Raw genomic sequence first — 22,701 nt, 5'->3', positions numbered from 1 at the left:
TTAATTCTACAAGATTTGAAATTTTTGTTAAAATAATACTTGCATTTAATAATAATCAAATTCATGCTTGAAATATTATGTCTGATTCAAAGATACAAGCTAATCGTCATTATTATTGTAATCAATTAAAAGCTTTACAAGTTCTAATCCATAATCATGAGTTTAGAAGCAAAGATAGAAAACAGTTTTATAAAATAATGTATGATTTTTATCATCAAAAAATATCTGAAACTACTAGTTAGCAAATGGTATCAGAGCTACGTTTTAGACCAGAGATTAGTATGTATGATAACTCTGTTTGTTATTTGGTTAATTTTTGTTTAAAGATTTTATAAGAAAACTTACTTGTTTTATCTAGGATGAACAGAGAGGGCATCGGCCCAACGATGATTGTGGTCCGGCTCCGTGACTTACCATACTTGCACGTCTTACGCTAATCCAACCAATCACTGGTCTGGTCTCTGTATCATTCTTAACAAAACTCATAATTTTCTTATAAATTCTTCAAACAAAAATTAACCAAATAACAAACAGAGTTATCATACATACTAATCTCTGGTCTAAAACGTAGCTCTGATACCATTTGCTAACTAGTAGTTTCAGATATTTTTTGATAAAAATGGATAAAAAAAAAAAAAAAAAAAAAAAAAAAAAAAAAAAAAACCAATCACTGGTCTGGTCTCTGTATCATTCTTAACAAAACTCATAATTTTCTTATAAATTCTTCAAACAAAAATTAACCAAATAACAAACAGAGTTATCATACATACTAATCTCTGGTCTAAAACGTGGCTCTGATACCATTTGCTAACTAGTAGTTTCAGATATTTTTTGATGATAAAAATCATACATTATTTTATAAAACTGTTTTCTATCTTTGCTTCTAAACTCATGATTATGGATTAGAACTTGTAAAGCTTTTAATTGATTACAATAATAATGACGATTAGCTTGTATCTTTGAATCAGACATAATATTTCAAGCATGAATTTGATTATTATTAAATGCAAGTATTATTTTAACAAAAATTTCAAATCTTGTAGAATTAATAGTTAGAATAACTCGAAAAGAGACTGTCATAGCGATAACAGAGTTAAGACAATAATTGAATAAAATTCTTTATATATTACCTTCTTTTAAATTACAATCAGAGCATCCGTCTGGAGCAAGTATGATTTGAAAATCTAAAGATTTTGAACATCTAGAAGTAGATAGGAGAACTCTTTTCTTAGACATGAACTAAACATTTGACAGAAGTTTTATAAGAGAGATTTTTAGAGAACTTTGAGATGGTCTTCATTAAAACATGTCCCTTCAATATATAGGAGTCTTGGAGTCTTGAAACATCTTGAGACGGGAAACCGAAGGATTACCGGATCATCTTGAGAATTATTGAATCAACTTGCATTTGTCAGAGTGTAGATGTGGCAGACAAAACTTTAAAGCTTTTGACAAATTGGCATCATATTTTGTCATTTTTTGATAATGGAAATCTTCTTTGGCGATAATGGAGCATCTTCTTTCATCTTTATAAAAGTTGTTTGTTTTCATGCAATAATTTAGCATCATCTCACTGCAGAAGACATGATAATATTTTTGATAATTGATGTACTCACACAGTGTATAATTGATAATAGTTGAACACACACAGTGTATAATTGATAATAGTTGAACAATTTGATAACACACGTACTACCCCCCTTTGAATAACAAACACATATAAAAGAATACCTTACATTGAAGGTATAACACCAAAATTAAAAACTTAATTAATCTGCAAATGGATCATCAAAAGGATCTTGAGCATCTTGAAAATTATTTTTGACAGATGTGGGAGAATGTTCTGAATTAGTTGGAGAATTGCGAATTTCTTGAAGTAATTGTTGTAGATCTTCAGGGGAAGAGTTTGCAGCGGCACGAATTTTGCTAATAAGATTAGCATCTGGAGAAGATAGACTCTTGATAAGATTTGCTTCAATTTCTGGCTTTTGATTATACATTGATTGATAATGATTGAAAACAGCTTGCTCGTTTGCTTGAGAAATTGTGACTTTATCCCACCATTTTAGACGAAATTGTCTATTGAGCCAAGGGGGATTGAAGTCTGTTGCTTCTTGATAAGAGAATGTCCAGGACATAATCCATGGAACTTTAAATAACATGGTGAATTGTAACAAATATTCAAATTCTGGGATTTGTTGAATAAATAGCTCTTTGAATTTAGAAAAGCCTTTGAGAATTTCAGTGGGTAAACAAGTAGGAACAAGTCCCATATAGCGATACCAATTGACAAACCATCTGGGATATTCACAGGTAAAATTTTTATCAAAGAAAATTAACCATGAATGAGAATAGTTTCGAAGAAAAAATGCTTTAGTCCAAGCTTCTTGGTAATCATAATATGAATATCTTGGATAAGCAGGGAATTGATAAAGGGGTTTTTCGAAAGAAAGATTGGATGACCAATTTTCTGGAGAAATGATTTTAAGAATTCGGGCTTTGCTAAAATCAATAGATCCTTCTTTATTATTAGAACGGTGATCAATCTGAACAGATCCAGATTCTTGTAGAATGGTTTGATAATATTCTTGAGATTTGTAAGAGTTTTCATGAAAGGTTTTTCCTCGGCCAAAGAGGTGTTCAGTAAGAACATGAAAACCTTGATTGAGCTTAAGAATTTGAGAATCTTCAAGTATTTGGATTTTCAAAAGATTTGAATTGAGAACATAAGGGGCTTTATTTGTAGGTTTAGAAGTTGTTGAAAGTTGTGTTTCAGAAGGAATAGGTTTTGAAAAAGGGCTAATTGATTGAACTGGAGAAATGTTTGGATTGACTAGTTTTGATTGAAGCATATTTGAATAAAGTTGAGAATTTTTTGCAATTGGAGTTAATGGAGAAAAACGATTCTGACTTGAGAAAGGAACAAGCTTTTGATTAATTGGTTTCTTGTCTTCAATCTTAGAGGAAGACGATGAACTCATTTTCCCTGCAAAAATTCACGAGAAAGAAAATCTGGTAATGAATTGCTTTCTCCTTTTATAAATTCAATATCAAAATCAAAATTGCCCAACAATGCTTGCCATCTAGCAAAGATTTGTTTAGAAATTATATTTTTAACATCTTTTTCTAAAATTGATTTTGCAGATTGACAATCAATTCTTAATAAAAAAGTTTTCATAAATAAATCATCTTCAAATTTAGTAATACATAAAACAATACTTAAAATCTCCTTTTTAACAGTTGAATAATTCTTTTGAGTATTATTCCAAGCACCTGAATAAAAACGAACCAATTGTTCTTCAGAAGAATTTGATAATTTTTGTTTTAAAATACCTCCAAATCCAATATCACTAGCATCAGTTTCGACTATGATATTAGCATAAGGATGTGGTAAATTTAAACAAGGTAAAGAAGGAATTTTTTGTTTTATAAGTTTAACAATATTAGTATGTTCTTGAGTCCAAGGTTGTGGATTATTTTTTAATCTATTATAAAGAGGTTTGCAAAGAGTTCCTAAATCTTTGAAAAAATCATGAATATAATTTAGACATCCTAGAAATCGTTGAAGTTGTTTTTTATCTATAATTTCGTCAGGAAATTTATTAGAAAATTCTAAACTTCTTATAATAGGTTTAATAGTATTATTAACAATGTTATGTCCTAAAAATCTAATTTCATTTTGAAATAAATGCATTTTCTTAGCTGAAACAGCTAAGCCATTTTTATAAATTAAATCATAAAACTGATTTAAATGTTTGAAATGTTGATCAATAGATTTTGAAAAAATAAGAACATCATCAATATAAACAATTGAAAAACTGTTTATAGGAATGATAATATCATTCATAATGTTTTGAAATTCAGAAGGAGCATTTTTTAAACCAAAGGGCATAACGTTCCACTCATAATGTCCAAAAGGAACATTAAAACCTGTTTTGTATTTATCTTCTTCATGAATTTGAATTTGCCAAAAACCAGATTTCATATCAAATTTTGAAAATATTTTTGAATCATAAAGTTTTTTCAATAAATCTCTTTTATTAGGAATAGGATATCTAATCCAATCTAAAACTTTATTTAAAGGTTTATAATTGATAACTAATCTTGGTGATCCTCTTTCTAATTCAGCAGCATTCATAACATAGAAAGCTGAACAAGACCAAGGAGATTTAGAAGGTCTAATTAATTTTTTGTCTAATAAATCTTGAATTTCTTTTTTACAATGAGCTTCTAATTCATTATTCATATGAATAGCTCTTGATTTTGAAGGAATATCCTTTTCATTGAAAGTTTTAATATAAGGTAATTTGACAATATGTTGTTTTCTGTTCCAAAAGGCGTTTGGAATATTTGAGCAAACATTATTTTCAAACTTTTGTTTTAAAGCTATAATTTTGTCTTGAATATACTTATCTTGTAATTGATTATGTATACGAAAATCATTAATTTCATTGATAAGGTAATTTGCTTGTTTTGTTTTATAATTAAGAATGTTAATAGTTGAATAAGACGGAGGTTCACAAAATTTAAACATAATTTCTTTTCCAAAAACTTTAGTAATAATTCCATCATCTTGAACCATAAAAGGATATAATTTAGTAATAAAAGGTGTTCCTAAAATTAAAGGAGAAGTAAGATTTTTTACTAAAATTAAATGAGTTTTATAACAATAATCTTGATTGTTGCAAATATGAACATCGGAAATTTTATAATTTATTTTTAAACTGGTTCCTTCAGCTCCAGTAAGCCTAGAAGAAGTTTTTTCATAAAATTGAGTGGGAAATAAACCTTCTTGTATACAGTTCATATCAGCACCACTATCAATTAGAGCAGTAATATCCATTTTAAAATTATTTTTTACTAGAGTTATTTGAGTATTCCATTTTTGAGAAATTTGATCATTTATAATTCTTTCGATAACCTTTTCATCTTTATTATCATTATTTTGTGAATTAATAATATTTTTTCCCTTTTCAAGAGTTATAATTTTGCCTTTAATTTCTTTTATGTCTTGTTTAACTAATTTTAATTCTTCTTGAAGTTCTTGTATGGAAATGGGTTTTGTTTCAGAAAATCTTTCATATATGTCTTTTAAATTAAAAATTTTTGTATTATTTGAAATAGAATTTTCATTCTTATTAAGCATTTGTTTTATCAACAGTTCTTGGATATTTTTATCTTTAATTGAATCCAAATTTTTTAAAAGATCTTTGTCATTGTTTGTAAGGACATTAATTGAATAATTACAATTACATTTTCCAACACATTTGCATGTATCAGAATCTTCCGAACTTGAAGTATTTTGTTCTAAGATGTTTAAATCATTTTCTTGAAAATCGGTAAAACTAGAATCAGAATCGGAATCAGAATTTAACATAATTTTTCTAATTTGTTCTTTTAATTCTTCTGAAATATTTAATTCATTAATTTTTGTTTTTGCATAACAATTATTAGCATTATGACCATTACGACCACATTTATGGCAAATAATAATGTCTTTTGATTTTCTTTTAGAATTTTTATTAGATCGTTTATAAGGGTTTTTTGATGTTAAAAATTTATTTTTCTTATAATTCTTATATTTTTCTGATTTATTATATTTCTTTTTCTTGAAATATTTTGAAGATTTTTTATTATATTTTTTGGTTTTTGAAGTAGACGGACCTGTTAATGGTTGATAACCATATTGTTGACAAAAATTTCCTAATTCATTCTTACTATTAATTCTATCTTTTTTAAGTTTTTCTTTAAATCTAAGGTCAGCACAAATAGCTAATCCTTCTTTATTAATATAATTAATTAAGTCTCCATAAGTTAAGTTTTGATAAGGAATTGTATTATTAAAATTTTCTCTTAATTTTTGTCTAATTCTTTCGGCAAAAAGTTTTGGAAGTCCAGCAATAAAACGTTCTTTCCAATAAGATTCTTTACAATCTGGTCTTGAAAAAACTTTAACGAGATAATTATCTTTGTACCATCTGAAATCAGTTAATTTTCTACAATGTAAGTTCATTAGAATTTCAGAAGTTCTTTCTTGAAAAGTAGTAGGATCTCCTACAAAGTTTTTGATTATAGCAAAAATTAAAGTATTAACCATATCATCCTCTTGAGTTTGAATTGGTAAATTATTTTCTTGTTTTATAACGGTTTTCTTGGCATTCATAATAAAATTCTTTTCGTCTGGTGTAATATAGAAATCCCACCAACCTTTAAGAGTACCAGTAAACCCAGAAATAATAATATTAACAATTTGAAGTTGAGTATTATTGTGAGACTTGTAAGCATTAGCTGCCATGGTCATTTCTTGAACAATATTAAGAATTTGATGTTCAGAGTTACCATCGATATTCCATTCGTAAACAGAAGTACCATCATAAGCTGAACGATCATATTGAAAAGCTCTTTCTTCAATTTGAATATCAGGAAGAGAAGGTCTATTCCAATAATTTTTAATAGTTGGTTTTGGATTATTACCAAAATAATTAATCTTATTTAATCTTGAAAAATCATTTGTAAGCTGATTTATATCATCATTGTCATTTATGAATTGTTGAGTAAGATTGTCTAAATTTAATTCACTTTCATTATTACTTTCATCAGATTCGTCAAAAGAGTCATTATTTGTTCTTAACATATTTATAGATACATTTTTTGAAATACGAAAATTAGTAAGTCTTTTTTCTAATTCATCAATTAAATCTTTATTTCCAAGATTAAAATTTCCATTTATTTGATGAGGAATAAAGCTGACATTACTAGAACTTGCTATATTATTATAAAAATTTTTTGTTTTAATTTTATTTTCTTTTGATAATTGTAAATTTATAGTATTTTCTTCAATCCTATTTAGTTGATCTGAAATAGTTAAAAGAGTTTCATTTGAGTAATTATTTTGATAAATAATGTTTTGAAAACATTTTTCATTTGTTATCTGACTCGGAACTTTAACTAAAGGAGTTGCAATAAAATTATTATCAATAATGATTTCCTTTTTTGGCGGATACTCAGAAATAATTTCTTGATTAGTAATAACATCCTTGTATGTTTTTGAAGAAACAGGAAAAATAGTTTGCATTTTAAAAGGATAATCTATATTATGTTTAGGAGCATAAATTAATTCGAACCATTGAAAAAACGGAGAGTGAATTTGATTTGATAAAACATAATCTTCCCAAAGTCCAAAATGTAAAAATCTTATATAATATGAAAAGTTTTCTTCATGCCAAATTCTTTTTATATTATTATAATCTTTATAATATTCTTCTTCTTTTAAATAATCAAAATTAACATATGATGGTATTTTAGAAATATCTATATTAATATTCATTTTAACAAGTTGATTGATTTAATCTAAAAGATATATTTTTAATAATACTAAGTTGAGCACTAATAACAATAGTTTTATTTTTAATCATTTTTGATAAGCAATATATTATTTCCTTTTGAATATTATAATTATATGTGTCCTTTTCAGTATTAATTAATTTAATTTCTTCGTCTTTTTTAAGTTGTTTAATTCTATTTATTTCTTTAGAAATGCTTGCAATAATTTTCCATCTGGTCTTTAATAAATTATTCCAAAATTTATTATTATTACTACAACTAATCTGTCTTTTAGAACTCATTAACACGTATATTTAGATAAATTTCTTAAATAATTATCAAGATGTATATTAAAGGTTTTTAATACTGCTTTTATGTTATTAATTTCTTGTTCTAATTCCAATAGTTCTTTATCATTATTTATATTTTTTAATTCTAATATCTTTTCTTGCAAGAGTTTTTTAAATATTTTTATTGAATTTCTTAATCTCTTAATAGCAGTAACTCTATTTCTATTTAAAGAATTGCAATTTATTTGAACTTTATTAGTCATAATTGTTGTCTATAATTTTGAAGTTCATTAATAAAATCAGATTTAGTAGGACTTGGTAAACTTGTATCACTAGTTTGGTCTTCTTGATAAAGAGGTTTAGGAATAGGACTAGAATAGTCAACAGTTTTTAAATTTAAAGACTTTGATTTTGAAAGCGAAAATTTAGAAGTACCAATTTCAGGAATAGAACTAGTAGAAAATCTAGATGAAGAAAAATTTGTAGAAGAAAAGTTTATATCAACTGAGCCATCATTATGCTCAATTATATTTGAAATTTGTTTTGAAGAATCTAAAGATTTTGGTTCAATAACATTTTGTAAATTCCAATTACATGATTGAGTAATTTCTGACCATTTAAGTCGTTTAGGCATATGAACTTTTGTATGATTAGTATTTGCTTCGTAAATAATTGTTTCATTTCTTGGATTTGACAAACGGGTCTTTGGTTCTAAGGTAGTTGTCATGGTTTTATAACAAACACGATAAATAATTGCTAAAGGTTTAGAGTTATTTTTAAATTCTAAATTCTTTGTTTCAACAGTTAAAACCAAAGTGTCTAAAATATTTTTGTCAAATAATCCTACGGAAAAATTCGGATAACAATTAAAATAAATTGGTCCATTTGCGATATTTGTTTCTGCCATAGCTAAAATAGAATTTTGAAAATCTGTATGTCTTTTATCTCTTAATATTAAGAGAACAGGAGCATCAACACCAATTCTAAAAAGAGGTTTGATAGCAATTTGAACAAGACCTAAATGAAGAAATTTATATTTTTGTCTATGTTCGAAAATAGATCTTGATGATAACAAATTTATATTTTGTTGGTTTTGACCAATGGATAGGGTTTGTTCAGTCATTTTAATTGAGTAACTTTGAAAATAATCAAAAGTCCCTATTCTATAAATTGTGTTTATATTTGTTTTAGGTATAGTCCAATCATTTAAATTTTGTTCTATATTATCAATAGTTTCTTCAATAGAGTTTATATGATTATCATCATAATCTTGTTCTTTATTCATAATATTTTTACCAGTATCATATTTTTTAGATAATATGCGTGAAAATCTACTCATATTTGATTAATTTTTAGTTTAAAGATTTTATAAGAAAACTTACTTGTTTTATCTAGGATGAACAGAGAGGGCATCGGCCCAACGATGATTGTGGTCCGGCTCCGTGACTTACCATACTTGCACGTCTTACGCTAATCCAACCAATCACTGGTCTGGTCTCTGTATCATTCTTAACAAAACTCATAATTTTCTTATAAATTCTTCAAACAAAAATTAACCAAATAACAAACAGAGTTATCATACATACTAATCTCTGGTCTAAAACGTAGCTCTGATACCATTTGCTAACTAGTAGTTTCAGATATTTTTTGATGATAAAAATCATACATTATTTTTTAGATAATATGCGTGAAAATCTACTCATATTTGATACCATTTGCTAACTAATAGTTTCAGATATTTTTTGATGATAAAAATCATACATTATTTTATAAAACTGTTTTCTATCTTTGCTTCTAAACTCATGATTATGGATTAGAACTTGTAAAGCTTTTAATTGATTACAATAATAATGACGATTAGCTTGTATCTTTGAATCAGACATAATATTTCAAGCATGAATTTGATTATTATTAAATGCAAGTATTATTTTAACAAAAATTTCAAATCTTGTAGAATTAATAGTTAGAATAACTCGAAAAGAGACTGTCATAGCGATAACAGAGTTAAGACAATAATTGAATAAAATTCTTTATATATTACCTTCTTTTAAATTACAATCAGAGCATCCGTCTGGAGCAAGTATGATTTGAAAATCTAAAGATTTTGAACATCTAGAAGTAGATAGGAGAACTCTTTTCTTAGACATGAACTAAACATTTGACAGAAGTTTTATAAGAGAAATTTTTAGAGAACTTTGAGATGGTCTTCATTAAAACATGTCCCTTCAATATATAGGAGTCTTGGAGTCTTGAAACATCTTGAGACGGGAAACCGAAGGATTACCGGATCATCTTGAGAATTATTGAATCAACTTGCATTTGTCAGAGTGTAGATGTGGCAGACAAAACTTTAAAGCTTTTGACAAATTGGCATCATATTTTGTCATTTTTTGATAATGGAAATCTTCTTTGGCGATAATGGAGCATCTTCTTTCATCTTTATAAAAGTTGTTTGTTTTCATGCAATAATTTAGCATCATCTCACTGCAGAAGACATGATAATATTTTTGATAATTGATGTACTCACACAGTGTATAATTGATAATAGTTGAACACACACAGTGTATAATTGATAATAGTTGAACAATTTGATAACACACGTTTGATAACACACGTACTACCCCCCTTTGAATAACAAACACATAAAAGAATACCTTACATTGAAGGTATAACACCAAAATTAAAAACTTAATTAATCTGCAAATGGATCATCAAAAGGATCTTGAGCATCTTGAAAATTATTTTTGACAGATGTGGGAGAATGTTCTGAATTAGTTGGAGAATTGCGAATTTCTTGAAGTAATTGTTGTAGATCTTCAGGGGAAGAGTTTGCAGCGGCACGAATTTTGCTAATAAGATTAGCATCTGGAGAAGATAGACTCTTGATAAGATTTGCTTCAATTTCTGGCTTTTGATTATACATTGATTGATAATGATTGAAAACAGCTTGCTCGTTTGCTTGAGAAATTGTGACTTTATCCCACCATTTTAGACGAAATTGTCTATTGAGCCAAGGGGGATTGAAGTCTGTTGCTTCTTGATAAGAGAATGTCCAGGACATAATCCATGGAACTTTAAATAACATGGTGAATTGTAACAAATATTCAAATTCTGGGATTTGTTGAATAAATAGCTCTTTGAATTTAGAAAAGCCTTTGAGAATTTCAGTGGGTAAACAACTAGGAACAAGTCCCATATAGCGATACCAATTGACAAACCATCTGGGATATTCACAGGTAAAATTTTTATCAAAGAAAATGAACCATGAATGAGAATAGTTTCGAAGAAAAAATGCTTTAGTCCAAGCTTCTTGGTAATCATAATATGAATATCTTGGATAAGCAGGGAATTGATAAAGGGGTTTTTCGAAAGAAAGATTGGATGACCAATTTTCTGGAGAAATGATTTTAAGAATTCGGGCTTTGCTAAAATCAATAGATCCTTCTTTATTATTAGAACGGTGATCAATCTGAACAGATCCAGATTCTTGTAGAATGGTTTGATAATATTCTCGAGATTTGTAAGAGTTTTCATGAAAGGTTTTTCCTCGGCCAAAGAGGTGTTCAGTAAGAACATGAAAACCTTGATTGAGCTTAAGAATTTGAGAATCTTCAAGTATTTGGATTTTCAAAAGATTTGAATTGAGAACATAAGGGGCTTTATTTGTAGGTTTAGAAGTTGTTGAAAGTTGTGTTTCAGAAGGAATAGGTTTTGAAAAAGGGCTAATTGATTGAACTGGAGAAATGTTTGGATTGACTAGTTTTGATTGAAGCATATTTGAATAAAGTTGAGAATTTTTTGCAATTGGAGTTAATGGAGAAAAACGATTCTGACTTGAGAAAGGAACAAGCTTTTGATTAATTGGTTTCTTGTCTTCAATCTTAGAGGAAGACGATGAACTCATTTTCCCTGCAAAAATTCACGAGAAAGAAAATCTGGTAATGAATTGCTTTCTCCTTTTATAAATTCAATATCAAAATCAAAATTGCCCAACAATGCTTGCCATCTAGCAAAGATTTGTTTAGAAATTATATTTTTAACATCTTTTTCTAAAATTGATTTTGCAGATTGACAATCAATTCTTAATAAAAAAGTTTTCATAAATAAATCATCTTCAAATTTAGTAATACATAAAACAATACTTAAAATCTCCTTTTTAACAGTTGAATAATTCTTTTGAGTATTATTCCAAGCACCTGAATAAAAACGAACCAATTGTTCTTCAGAAGAATTTGATAATTTTTGTTTTAAAATACCTCCAAATCCAATATCACTAGCATCAGTTTCGACTATGATATTAGCATAAGGATGTGGTAAATTTAAACAAGGTAAAGAAGGAATTTTTTGTTTTATAAGTTTAACAATATTAGTATGTTCTTGAGTCCAAGGTTGTGGATTATTTTTTAATCTATTATAAAGAGGTTTGCAAAGAGTTCCTAAATCTTTGAAAAAATCATGAATATAATTTAGACATCCTAGAAATCGTTGAAGTTGTTTTTTATCTATAATTTCGTCAGGAAATTTATTAGAAAATTCTAAACTTCTTATAATAGGTTTAATAGTATTATTAACAATGTTATGTCCTAAAAATCTAATTTCATTTTGAAATAAATGCATTTTCTTAGCTGAAACAGCTAAGCCATTTTTATAAATTAAATCATAAAACTGATTTAAATGTTTGAAATGTTGATCAATAGATTTTGAAAAAATAAGAACATCATCAATATAAACAATTGAAAAACTGTTTATAGGAATGATAATATCATTCATAATGTTTTGAAATTCAGAAGGAGCATTTTTTAAACCAAAGGGCATAACGTTCCACTCATAATGTCCAAAAGGAACATTAAAACCTGTTTTGTATTTATCTTCTTCATGAATTTGAATTTGCCAAAAACCAGATTTCATATCAAATTTTGAAAATATTTTTGAATCATAAAGTTTTTTCAATAAATCTCTTTTATTAGGAATAGGATATCTAATCCAATCTAAAACTTTATTTAAAGGTTTATAATTGATAACTAATCTTGGTGATCCTCTTTCTAATTCAGCAGCATTCATAACATAGAAAGCTGAACAAGACCAAGGAGATTTAGAAGGTCTAATTAATTTTTTGTCTAATAAATCTTGAATTTCTTTTTTACAATGAGCTTCTAATTCATTATTCATATGAATAGCTCTTGATTTTGAAGGAATATCCTTTTCATTGAAAGTTTTAATATAAGGTAATTTGACAATATGTTGTTTTCTGTTCCAAAAGGCGTTTGGAATATTTGAGCAAACATTATTTTCAAACTTTTGTTTTAAAGCTATAATTTTGTCTTGAATATACTTATCTTGTAATTGATTATGTATACGAAAATCATTAATTTCATTGATAAGGTAATTTGCTTGTTTTGTTTTATAATTAAGAATGTTAATAGTTGAATAAGACGGAGGTTCACAAAATTTAAACATAATTTCTTTTCCAAAAACTTTAGTAATAATTCCATCATCTTGAACCATAAAAGGATATAATTTAGTAATAAAAGGTGTTCCTAAAATTAAAGGAGAAGTAAGATTTTTTACTAAAATTAAATGAGTTTTATAACAATAATCTTGATTGTTGCAAATATGAACATCGGAAATTTTATAATTTATTTTTAAACTGGTTCCTTCAGCTCCAGTAAGCCTAGAAGAAGTTTTTTCATAAAATTGAGTGGGAAATAAACCTTCTTGTATACAGTTCATATCAGCACCACTATCAATTAGAGCAGTAATATCCATTTTAAAATTATTTTTTACTAGAGTTATTTGAGTATTCCATTTTTGAGAAATTTGATCATTTATAATTCTTTCGATAACCTTTTCATCTTTATTATCATTATTTTGTGAATTAATAATATTTTTTCCCTTTTCAAGAGTTATAATTTTGCCTTTAATTTCTTTTATGTCTTGTTTAACTAATTTTAATTCTTCTTGAAGTTCTTGTATGGAAATAGGTTTTGTTTCAGAAAATCTTTCATATATGTCTTTTAAATTAAAAATTTTTGTATTATTTGAAATAGAATTTTCATTCTTATTAAGCATTTGTTTTATCAACAGTTCTTGGATATTTTTATCTTTAATTGAATCCAAATTTTTTAAAAGATCTTTGTCATTGTTTGTAAGGACATTAATTGAATAATTACAATTACATTTTCCAACACATTTGCATGTATCAGAATCTTCCGAACTTGAAGTATTTTGTTCTAAGATGTTTAAATCATTTTCTTGAAAATCGGTAAAACTAGAATCAGAATCGGAATCAGAATTTAACATAATTTTTCTAATTTGTTCTTTTAATTCTTCTGAAATATTTAATTCATTAATTTTTGTTTTTGCATAACAATTATTAGCATTATGACCATTACGACCACATTTATGGCAAATAATAATGTCTTTTGATTTTCTTTTAGAATTTTTATTAGATCGTTTATAAGGGTTTTTTGATGTTAAAAATTTATTTTTCTTATAATTCTTATATTTTTCTGATTTATTATATTTCTTTTTCTTGAAATATTTTGAAGATTTTTTATTATATTTTTTGGTTTTTGAAGTAGACGGACCTGTTAATGGTTGATAACCATATTGTTGACAAAAATTTCCTAATTCATTCTTACTATTAATTCTATCTTTTTTAAGTTTTTCTTTAAATCTAAGGTCAGCACAAATAGCTAATCCTTCTTTATTAATATAATTAATTAAGTCTCCATAAGTTAAGTTTTGATAAGGAATTGTATTATTAAAATTTTCTCTTAATTTTTGTCTAATTCTTTCGGCAAAAAGTTTTGGAAGTCCAGCAATAAAACGTTCTTTCCAATAAGATTCTTTACAATCTGGTCTTGAAAAAACTTTAACGAGATAATTATCTTTGTACCATCTGAAATCAGTTAATTTTCTACAATGTAAGTTCATTAGAATTTCAGAAGTTCTTTCTTGAAAAGTAGTAGGATCTCCTACAAAGTTTTTGATTATAGCAAAAATTAAAGTATTAACCATATCATCCTCTTGAGTTTGAATTGGTAAATTATTTTCTTGTTTTATAACGGTTTTCTTGGCATTCATAATAAAATTCTTTTCGTCTGGTGTAATATAGAAATCCCACCAACCTTTAAGAGTACCAGTAAACCCAGAAATAATAATATTAACAATTTGAAGTTGAGTATTATTGTGAGACTTGTAAGCATTAGCTGCCATGGTCATTTCTTGAACAATATTAAGAATTTGATGTTCAGAGTTACCATCGATATTCCATTCGTAAACAGAAGTACCATCATAAGCTGAACGATCATATTGAAAAGCTCTTTCTTCAATTTGAATATCAGGAAGAGAAGGTCTATTCCAATAATTTTTAATAGTTGGTTTTGGATTATTACCAAAATAATTAATCTTATTTAATCTTGAAAAATCATTTGTAAGCTGATTTATATCATCATTGTCATTTATGAATTGTTGAGTAAGATTGTCTAAATTTAATTCACTTTCATTATTACTTTCATCAGATTCGTCAAAAGAGTCATTATTTGTTCTTAACATATTTATAGATACATTTTTTGAAATACGAAAATTAGTAAGTCTTTTTTCTAATTCATCAATTAAATCTTTATTTCCAAGATTAAAATTTCCATTTATTTGATGAGGAATAAAGCTGACATTACTAGAACTTGCTATATTATTATAAAAATTTTTTGTTTTAATTTTATTTTCTTTTGATAATTGTAAATTTATAGTATTTTCTTCAATCCTATTTAGTTGATCTGAAATAGTTAAAAGAGTTTCATTTGAGTAATTATTTTGATAAATAATGTTTTGAAAACATTTTTCATTTGTTATCTGACTCGGAACTTTAACTAAAGGAGTTGCAATAAAATTATTATCAATAATGATTTCCTTTTTTGGCGGATACTCAGAAATAATTTCTTGATTAGTAATAACATCCTTGTATGTTTTTGAAGAAACAGGAAAAATAGTTTGCATTTTAAAAGGATAATCTATATTATGTTTAGGAGCATAAATTAATTCGAACCATTGAAAAAACGGAGAGTGAATTTGATTTGATAAAACATAATCTTCCCAAAGTCCAAAATGTAAAAATCTTATATAATATGAAAAGTTTTCTTCATGCCAAATTCTTTTTATATTATTATAATCTTTATAATATTCTTCTTCTTTTAAATAATCAAAATTAACATATGATGGTATTTTAGAAATATCTATATTAATATTCATTTTAACAAGTTGATTGATTTAATCTAAAAGATATATTTTTAATAATACTAAGTTGAGCACTAATAACAATAGTTTTATTTTTAATCATTTTTGATAAGCAATATATTATTTCCTTTTGAATATTATAATTATATGTGTCCTTTTCAGTATTAATTAATTTAATTTCTTCGTCTTTTTTAAGTTGTTTAATTCTATTTATTTCTTTAGAAATGCTTGCAATAATTTTCCATCTGGTCTTTAATAAATTATTCCAAAATTTATTATTATTACTACAACTAATCTGTCTTTTAGAACTCATTAACACGTATATTTAGATAAATTTCTTAAATAATTATCAAGATGTATATTAAAGGTTTTTAATACTGCTTTTATGTTATTAATTTCTTGTTCTAATTCCAATAGTTCTTTATCATTATTTATATTTTTTAATTCTAATATCTTTTCTTGCAAGAGTTTTTTAAATATTTTTATTGAATTTCTTAATCTCTTAATAGCAGTAACTCTATTTCTATTTAAAGAATTGCAATTTATTTGAACTTTATTAGTCATAATTGTTGTCTATAATTTTGAAGTTCATTAATAAAATCAGATTTAGTAGGACTTGGTAAACTTGTATCACTAGTTTGGTCTTCTTGATAAAGAGGTTTAGGAATAGGACTAGAATAGTCAACAGTTTTTAAATTTAAAGACTTTGATTTTGAAAGCGAAAATTTAGAAGTACCAATTTCAGGAATAGAACTAGTAGAAAATCTAGATGAAGAAAAATTTGTAGAAGAAAAGTTTATATCAACTGAGCCATCATTATGCTCAATTATATTTGAAATTTGTTTTGAAGAATCTAAAGATTTTGGTTCAATAACATTTTGTAAATTCCAATTACATGATTGAGTAATTTCTGACCATTTAAGTCGTTTAGGCATATGAACTTTTGTATGATTAGTATTTGCTTCGTAAATAATTGTTTCATTTCTTGGATTTGACAAACGGGTCTTTGGTTCTAAGGTAGTTGTCATGGTTTTATAACAAACACGATAAATAATTGCTAAAGGTTTAGAGTTATTTTTAAATTCTAAATTCTTTGTTTCAACAGTTAAAACCAAAGTGTCTAAAATATTTTTGTCAAATAATCCTACGGAAAAATTCGGATAACAATTAAAATAAATTGGTCCATTTGCGATATTTGTTTCTGCCATAGCTAAAATAGAATTTTGAAAATCTGTATGTCTTTTATCTCTTAATATTAAGAGAACAGGAGCATCAACACCAATTCTAAAAAGAGGTTTGATAGCAATTTGAACAAGACCTAAATGAAGAAATTTATATTTTTGTCTATGTTCGAAAATAGATCTTGATGATAACAAATTTATATTTTGTTGGTTTTGACCAATGGATAGGGTTTGTTCAGTCATTTTAATTGAGTAACTTTGAAAATAATCAAAAGTCCCTATTCTATAAATTGTGTTTATATTTGTTTTAGGTATAGTCCAATCATTTAAATTTTGTTCTATATTATCAATAGTTTCTTCAATAGAGTTTATATGATTATCATCATAATCTTGTTCTTTATTCATAATATTTTTACCAGTATCATATTTTTTAGATAATATGCGTGAAAATCTACTCATATTTGATTAATTTTTAGTTTAAAGATTTTATAAGAAAACTTACTTGTTTTATCTAGGATGAACAGAGAGGGCATCGGCCCAACGATGATTGTGGTCCGGCTCCGTGACTTACCATACTTGCACGTCTTACGCTAATCCAACCAATCACTGGTCTGGTCTCTGTATCATTCTTAACAAAACTCATAATTTTCTTATAAATTCTTCAAACAAAAATTAACCAAATAACAAACAGAGTTATCATACATACTAATCTCTGGTCTAAAACGTGGCTCTGATACCATTTGCTAACTAGTAGTTTCAGATATTTTTTGATGATAAAAATCATACATTATTTTATAAAACTGTTTTCTATCTTTGCTTCTAAACTCATGATTATGGATTAGAACTTGTAAAGCTTTTAATTGATTACAATAATAATGACGATTAGCTTGTATCTTTGAATCAGACATAATATTTCAAGCATGAATTTGATTATTATTAAATGCAAGTATTATTTTAACAAAAATTTCAAATCTTGTAGAATTAATAGTTAGAATAACTCGAAAAGAGACTGTCATAGCGATAACAGAGTTAAGACAATAATTGAATAAAATTCTTTATATATTACCTTCTTTTAAATTACAATCAGAGCATCCGTCTGGAGCAAGTATGATTTGAAAATCTAAAGATTTTGAACATCTAGAAGTAGATAGGAGAACTCTTTTCTTAGACATGAACTAAACATTTGACAGAAGTTTTATAAGAGAGATTTTTAGAGAACTTTGAGATGGTCTTCATTAAAACATGTCCCTTCAATATATAGGAGTCTTGGAGTCTTGAAACATCTTGAGACGGGAAACCGAAGGATTACCGGATCATCTTGAGAATTATTGAATCAACTTGCATTTGTCAGAGTGTAGATGTGGCAGACAAAACTTTAAAGCTTTTGACAAATTGGCATCATATTTTGTCATTTTTTGATAATGGAAATCTTCTTTGGCGATAATGGAGCATCTTCTTTCATCTTTATAAAAGTTGTTTGTTTTCATGCAATAATTTAGCATCATCTCACTGCAGAAGACATGATAATATTTTTGATAATTGATGTACTCACACAGTGTATAATTGATAATAGTTGAACACACACAGTGTATAATTGATAATAGTTGAACAATTTGATAACATGAACAATTTGATAACACACGTTTGATAACACACGTACTACCCCCCTTTGAATAACAAACACATATAAAAGAATACCTTACATTGAAGGTATAACACCAAAATTAAAAACTTAATTAATCTGCAAATGGATCATCAAAAGGATCTTGAGCATCTTGAAAATTATTTTTGACAGATGTGGGAGAATGTTCTGAATTAGTTGGAGAATTGCGAATTTCTTGAAGTAATTGTTGTAGATCTTCAGGGGAAGAGTTTGCAGCGGCACGAATTTTGCTAATAAGATTAGCATCTGGAGAAGATAGACTCTTGATAAGATTTGCTTCAATTTCTGGCTTTTGATTATACATTGATTGATAATGATTGAAAACAGCTTGCTCGTTTGCTTGAGAAATTGTGACTTTATCCCACCATTTTAGACGAAATTGTCTATTGAGCCAAGGGGGATTGAAGTTTGTTGCTTCTTGATAAGAGAATGTCCAGGACATAATCCATGGAACTTTAAATAACATGGTGAATTGTAACAAATATTCAAATTCTGGGATTTGTTGAATAAATAGCTCTTTGAATTTAGAAAAGCCTTTGAGAATTTCAGTGGGTAAACAACTAGGAACAAGTCCCATATAGCGATACCAATTGACAAACCATCTGGGATATTCACAGGTAAAATTTTTATCAAAGAAAATGAACCATGAATGAGAATAGTTTCGAAGAAAAAATGCTTTAGTCCAAGCTTCTTGGTAATCATAATATGAATATCTTGGATAAGCAGGGAATTGATAAAGGGGTTTTTCGAAAGAAAGATTGGATGACCAATTTTCTGGAGAAATGATTTTAAGAATTCGGGCTTTGCTAAAATCAATAGATCCTTCTTTATTATTAGAACGGTGATCAATCTGAACAGATCCAGATTCTTGTAGAATGGTTTGATAATATTCTCGAGATTTGTAAGAGTTTTCATGAAAGGTTTTTCCTCGGCCAAAGAGGTGTTCAGTAAGAACATGAAAACCTTGATTGAGCTTAAGAATTTGAGAATCTTCAAGTATTTGGATTTTCAAAAGATTTGAATTGAGAACATAAGGGGCTTTATTTGTAGGTTTAGAAGTTGTTGAAAGTTGTGTTTCAGAAGGAATAGGTTTTGAAAAAGGGCTAATTGATTGAACTGGAGAAATGTTTGGATTGACTAGTTTTGATTGAAGCATATTTGAATAAAGTTGAGAATTTTTTGCAATTGGAGTTAATGGAGAAAAACGATTCTGACTTGAGAAAGGAACAAGCTTTTGATTAATTGGTTTCTTGTCTTCAATCTTAGAGGAAGACGATGAACTCATTTTCCCTGCAAAAATTCACGAGAAAGAAAATCTGGTAATGAATTGCTTTCTCCTTTTATAAATTCAATATCAAAATCAAAATTGCCCAACAATGCTTGCCATCTAGCAAAGATTTGTTTAGAAATTATATTTTTAACATCTTTTTCTAAAATTGATTTTGCAGATTGACAATCAATTCTTAATAAAAAAGTTTTCATAAATAAATCATCTTCAAATTTAGTAATACATAAAACAATACTTAAAATCTCCTTTTTAACAGTTGAATAATTCTTTTGAGTATTATTCCAAGCACCTGAATAAAAACGAACCAATTGTTCTTCAGAAGAATTTGATAATTTTTGTTTTAAAATACCTCCAAATCCAATATCACTAGCATCAGTTTCGACTATGATATTAGCATAAGGATGTGGTAAATTTAAACAAGGTAAAGAAGGAATTTTTTGTTTTATAAGTTTAACAATATTAGTATGTTCTTGAGTCCAAGGTTGTGGATTATTTTTTAATCTATTATAAAGAGGTTTGCAAAGAGTTCCTAAATCTTTGAAAAAATCATGAATATAATTTAGACATCCTAGAAATCGTTGAAGTTGTTTTTTATCTATAATTTCGTCAGGAAATTTATTAGAAAATTCTAAACTTCTTATAATAGGTTTAATAGTATTATTAACAATGTTATGTCCTAAAAATCTAATTTCATTTTGAAATAAATGCATTTTCTTAGCTGAAACAGCTAAGCCATTTTTATAAATTAAATCATAAAACTGATTTAAATGTTTGAAATGTTGATCAATAGATTTTGAAAAAATAAGAACATCATCAATATAAACAATTGAAAAACTGTTTATAGGAATGATAATATCATTCATAATGTTTTGAAATTCAGAAGGAGCATTTTTTAAACCAAAGGGCATAACGTTCCACTCATAATGTCCAAAAGGAACATTAAAACCTGTTTTGTATTTATCTTCTTCATGAATTTGAATTTGCCAAAAACCAGATTTCATATCAAATTTTGAAAATATTTTTGAATCATAAAGTTTTTTCAATAAATCTCTTTTATTAGGAATAGGATATCTAATCCAATCTAAAACTTTATTTAAAGGTTTATAATTGATAACTAATCTTGGTGATCCTCTTTCTAATTCAGCAGCATTCATAACATAGAAAGCTGAACAAGACCAAGGAGATTTAGAAGGTCTAATTAATTTTTTGTCTAATAAATCTTGAATTTCTTTTTTACAATGAGCTTCTAATTCATTATTCATATGAATAGCTCTTGATTTTGAAGGAATATCCTTTTCATTGAAAGTTTTAATATAAGGTAATTTGACAATATGTTGTTTTCTGTTCCAAAAGGCGTTTGGAATATTTGAGCAAACATTATTTTCAAACTTTTGTTTTAAAGCTATAATTTTGTCTTGAATATACTTATCTTGTAATTGATTATGTATACGAAAATCATTAATTTCATTGATAAGGTAATTTGCTTGTTTTGTTTTATAATTAAGAATGTTAATAGTTGAATAAGACGGAGGTTCACAAAATTTAAACATAATTTCTTTTCCAAAAACTTTAGTAATAATTCCATCATCTTGAACCATAAAAGGATATAATTTAGTAATAAAAGGTGTTCCTAAAATTAAAGGAGAAGTAAGATTTTTTACTAAAATTAAATGAGTTTTATAACAATAATCTTGATTGTTGCAAATATGAACATCGGAAATTTTATAATTTATTTTTAAACTGGTTCCTTCAGCTCCAGTAAGCCTAGAAGAAGTTTTTTCATAAAATTGAGTGGGAAATAAACCTTCTTGTATACAGTTCATATCAGCACCACTATCAATTAGAGCAGTAATATCCATTTTAAAATTATTTTTTACTAGAGTTATTTGAGTATTCCATTTTTGAGAAATTTGATCATTTATAATTCTTTCGATAACCTTTTCATCTTTATTATCATTATTTTGTGAATTAATAATATTTTTTCCCTTTTCAAGAGTTATAATTTTGCCTTTAATTTCTTTTATGTCTTGTTTAACTAATTTTAATTCTTCTTGAAGTTCTTGTATGGAAATGGGTTTTGTTTCAGAAAATCTTTCATATATGTCTTTTAAATTAAAAATTTTTGTATTATTTGAAATAGAATTTTCATTCTTATTAAGCATTTGTTTTATCAACAGTTCTTGGATATTTTTATCTTTAATTGAATCCAAATTTTTTAAAAGATCTTTGTCATTGTTTGTAAGGACATTAATTGAATAATTACAATTACATTTTCCAACACATTTGCATGTATCAGAATCTTCCGAACTTGAAGTATTTTGTTCTAAGATGTTTAAATCATTTTCTTGAAAATCGGTAAAACTAGAATCAGAATCGGAATCAGAATTTAACATAATTTTTCTAATTTGTTCTTTTAATTCTTCTGAAATATTTAATTCATTAATTTTTGTTTTTGCATAACAATTATTAGCATTATGACCATTACGACCACATTTATGGCAAATAATAATGTCTTTTGATTTTCTTTTAGAATTTTTATTAGATCGTTTATAAGGGTTTTTTGATGTTAAAAATTTATTTTTCTTATAATTCTTATATTTTTCTGATTTATTATATTTCTTTTTCTTGAAATATTTTGAAGATTTTTTATTATATTTTTTGGTTTTTGAAGTAGACGGACCTGTTAATGGTTGATAACCATATTGTTGACAAAAATTTCCT

Source organism: Lactuca virosa, chromosome 9 (assembly GCF_052849685.1).
Source record: "Lactuca virosa cultivar CGN04683 chromosome 9, Lactuca_virosa_CGN04683_v6, whole genome shotgun sequence".
Taxonomy (NCBI): domain Eukaryota; kingdom Viridiplantae; phylum Streptophyta; class Magnoliopsida; order Asterales; family Asteraceae; genus Lactuca; species Lactuca virosa.
Note: the sequence above shows the minus strand (reverse complement) of the source record.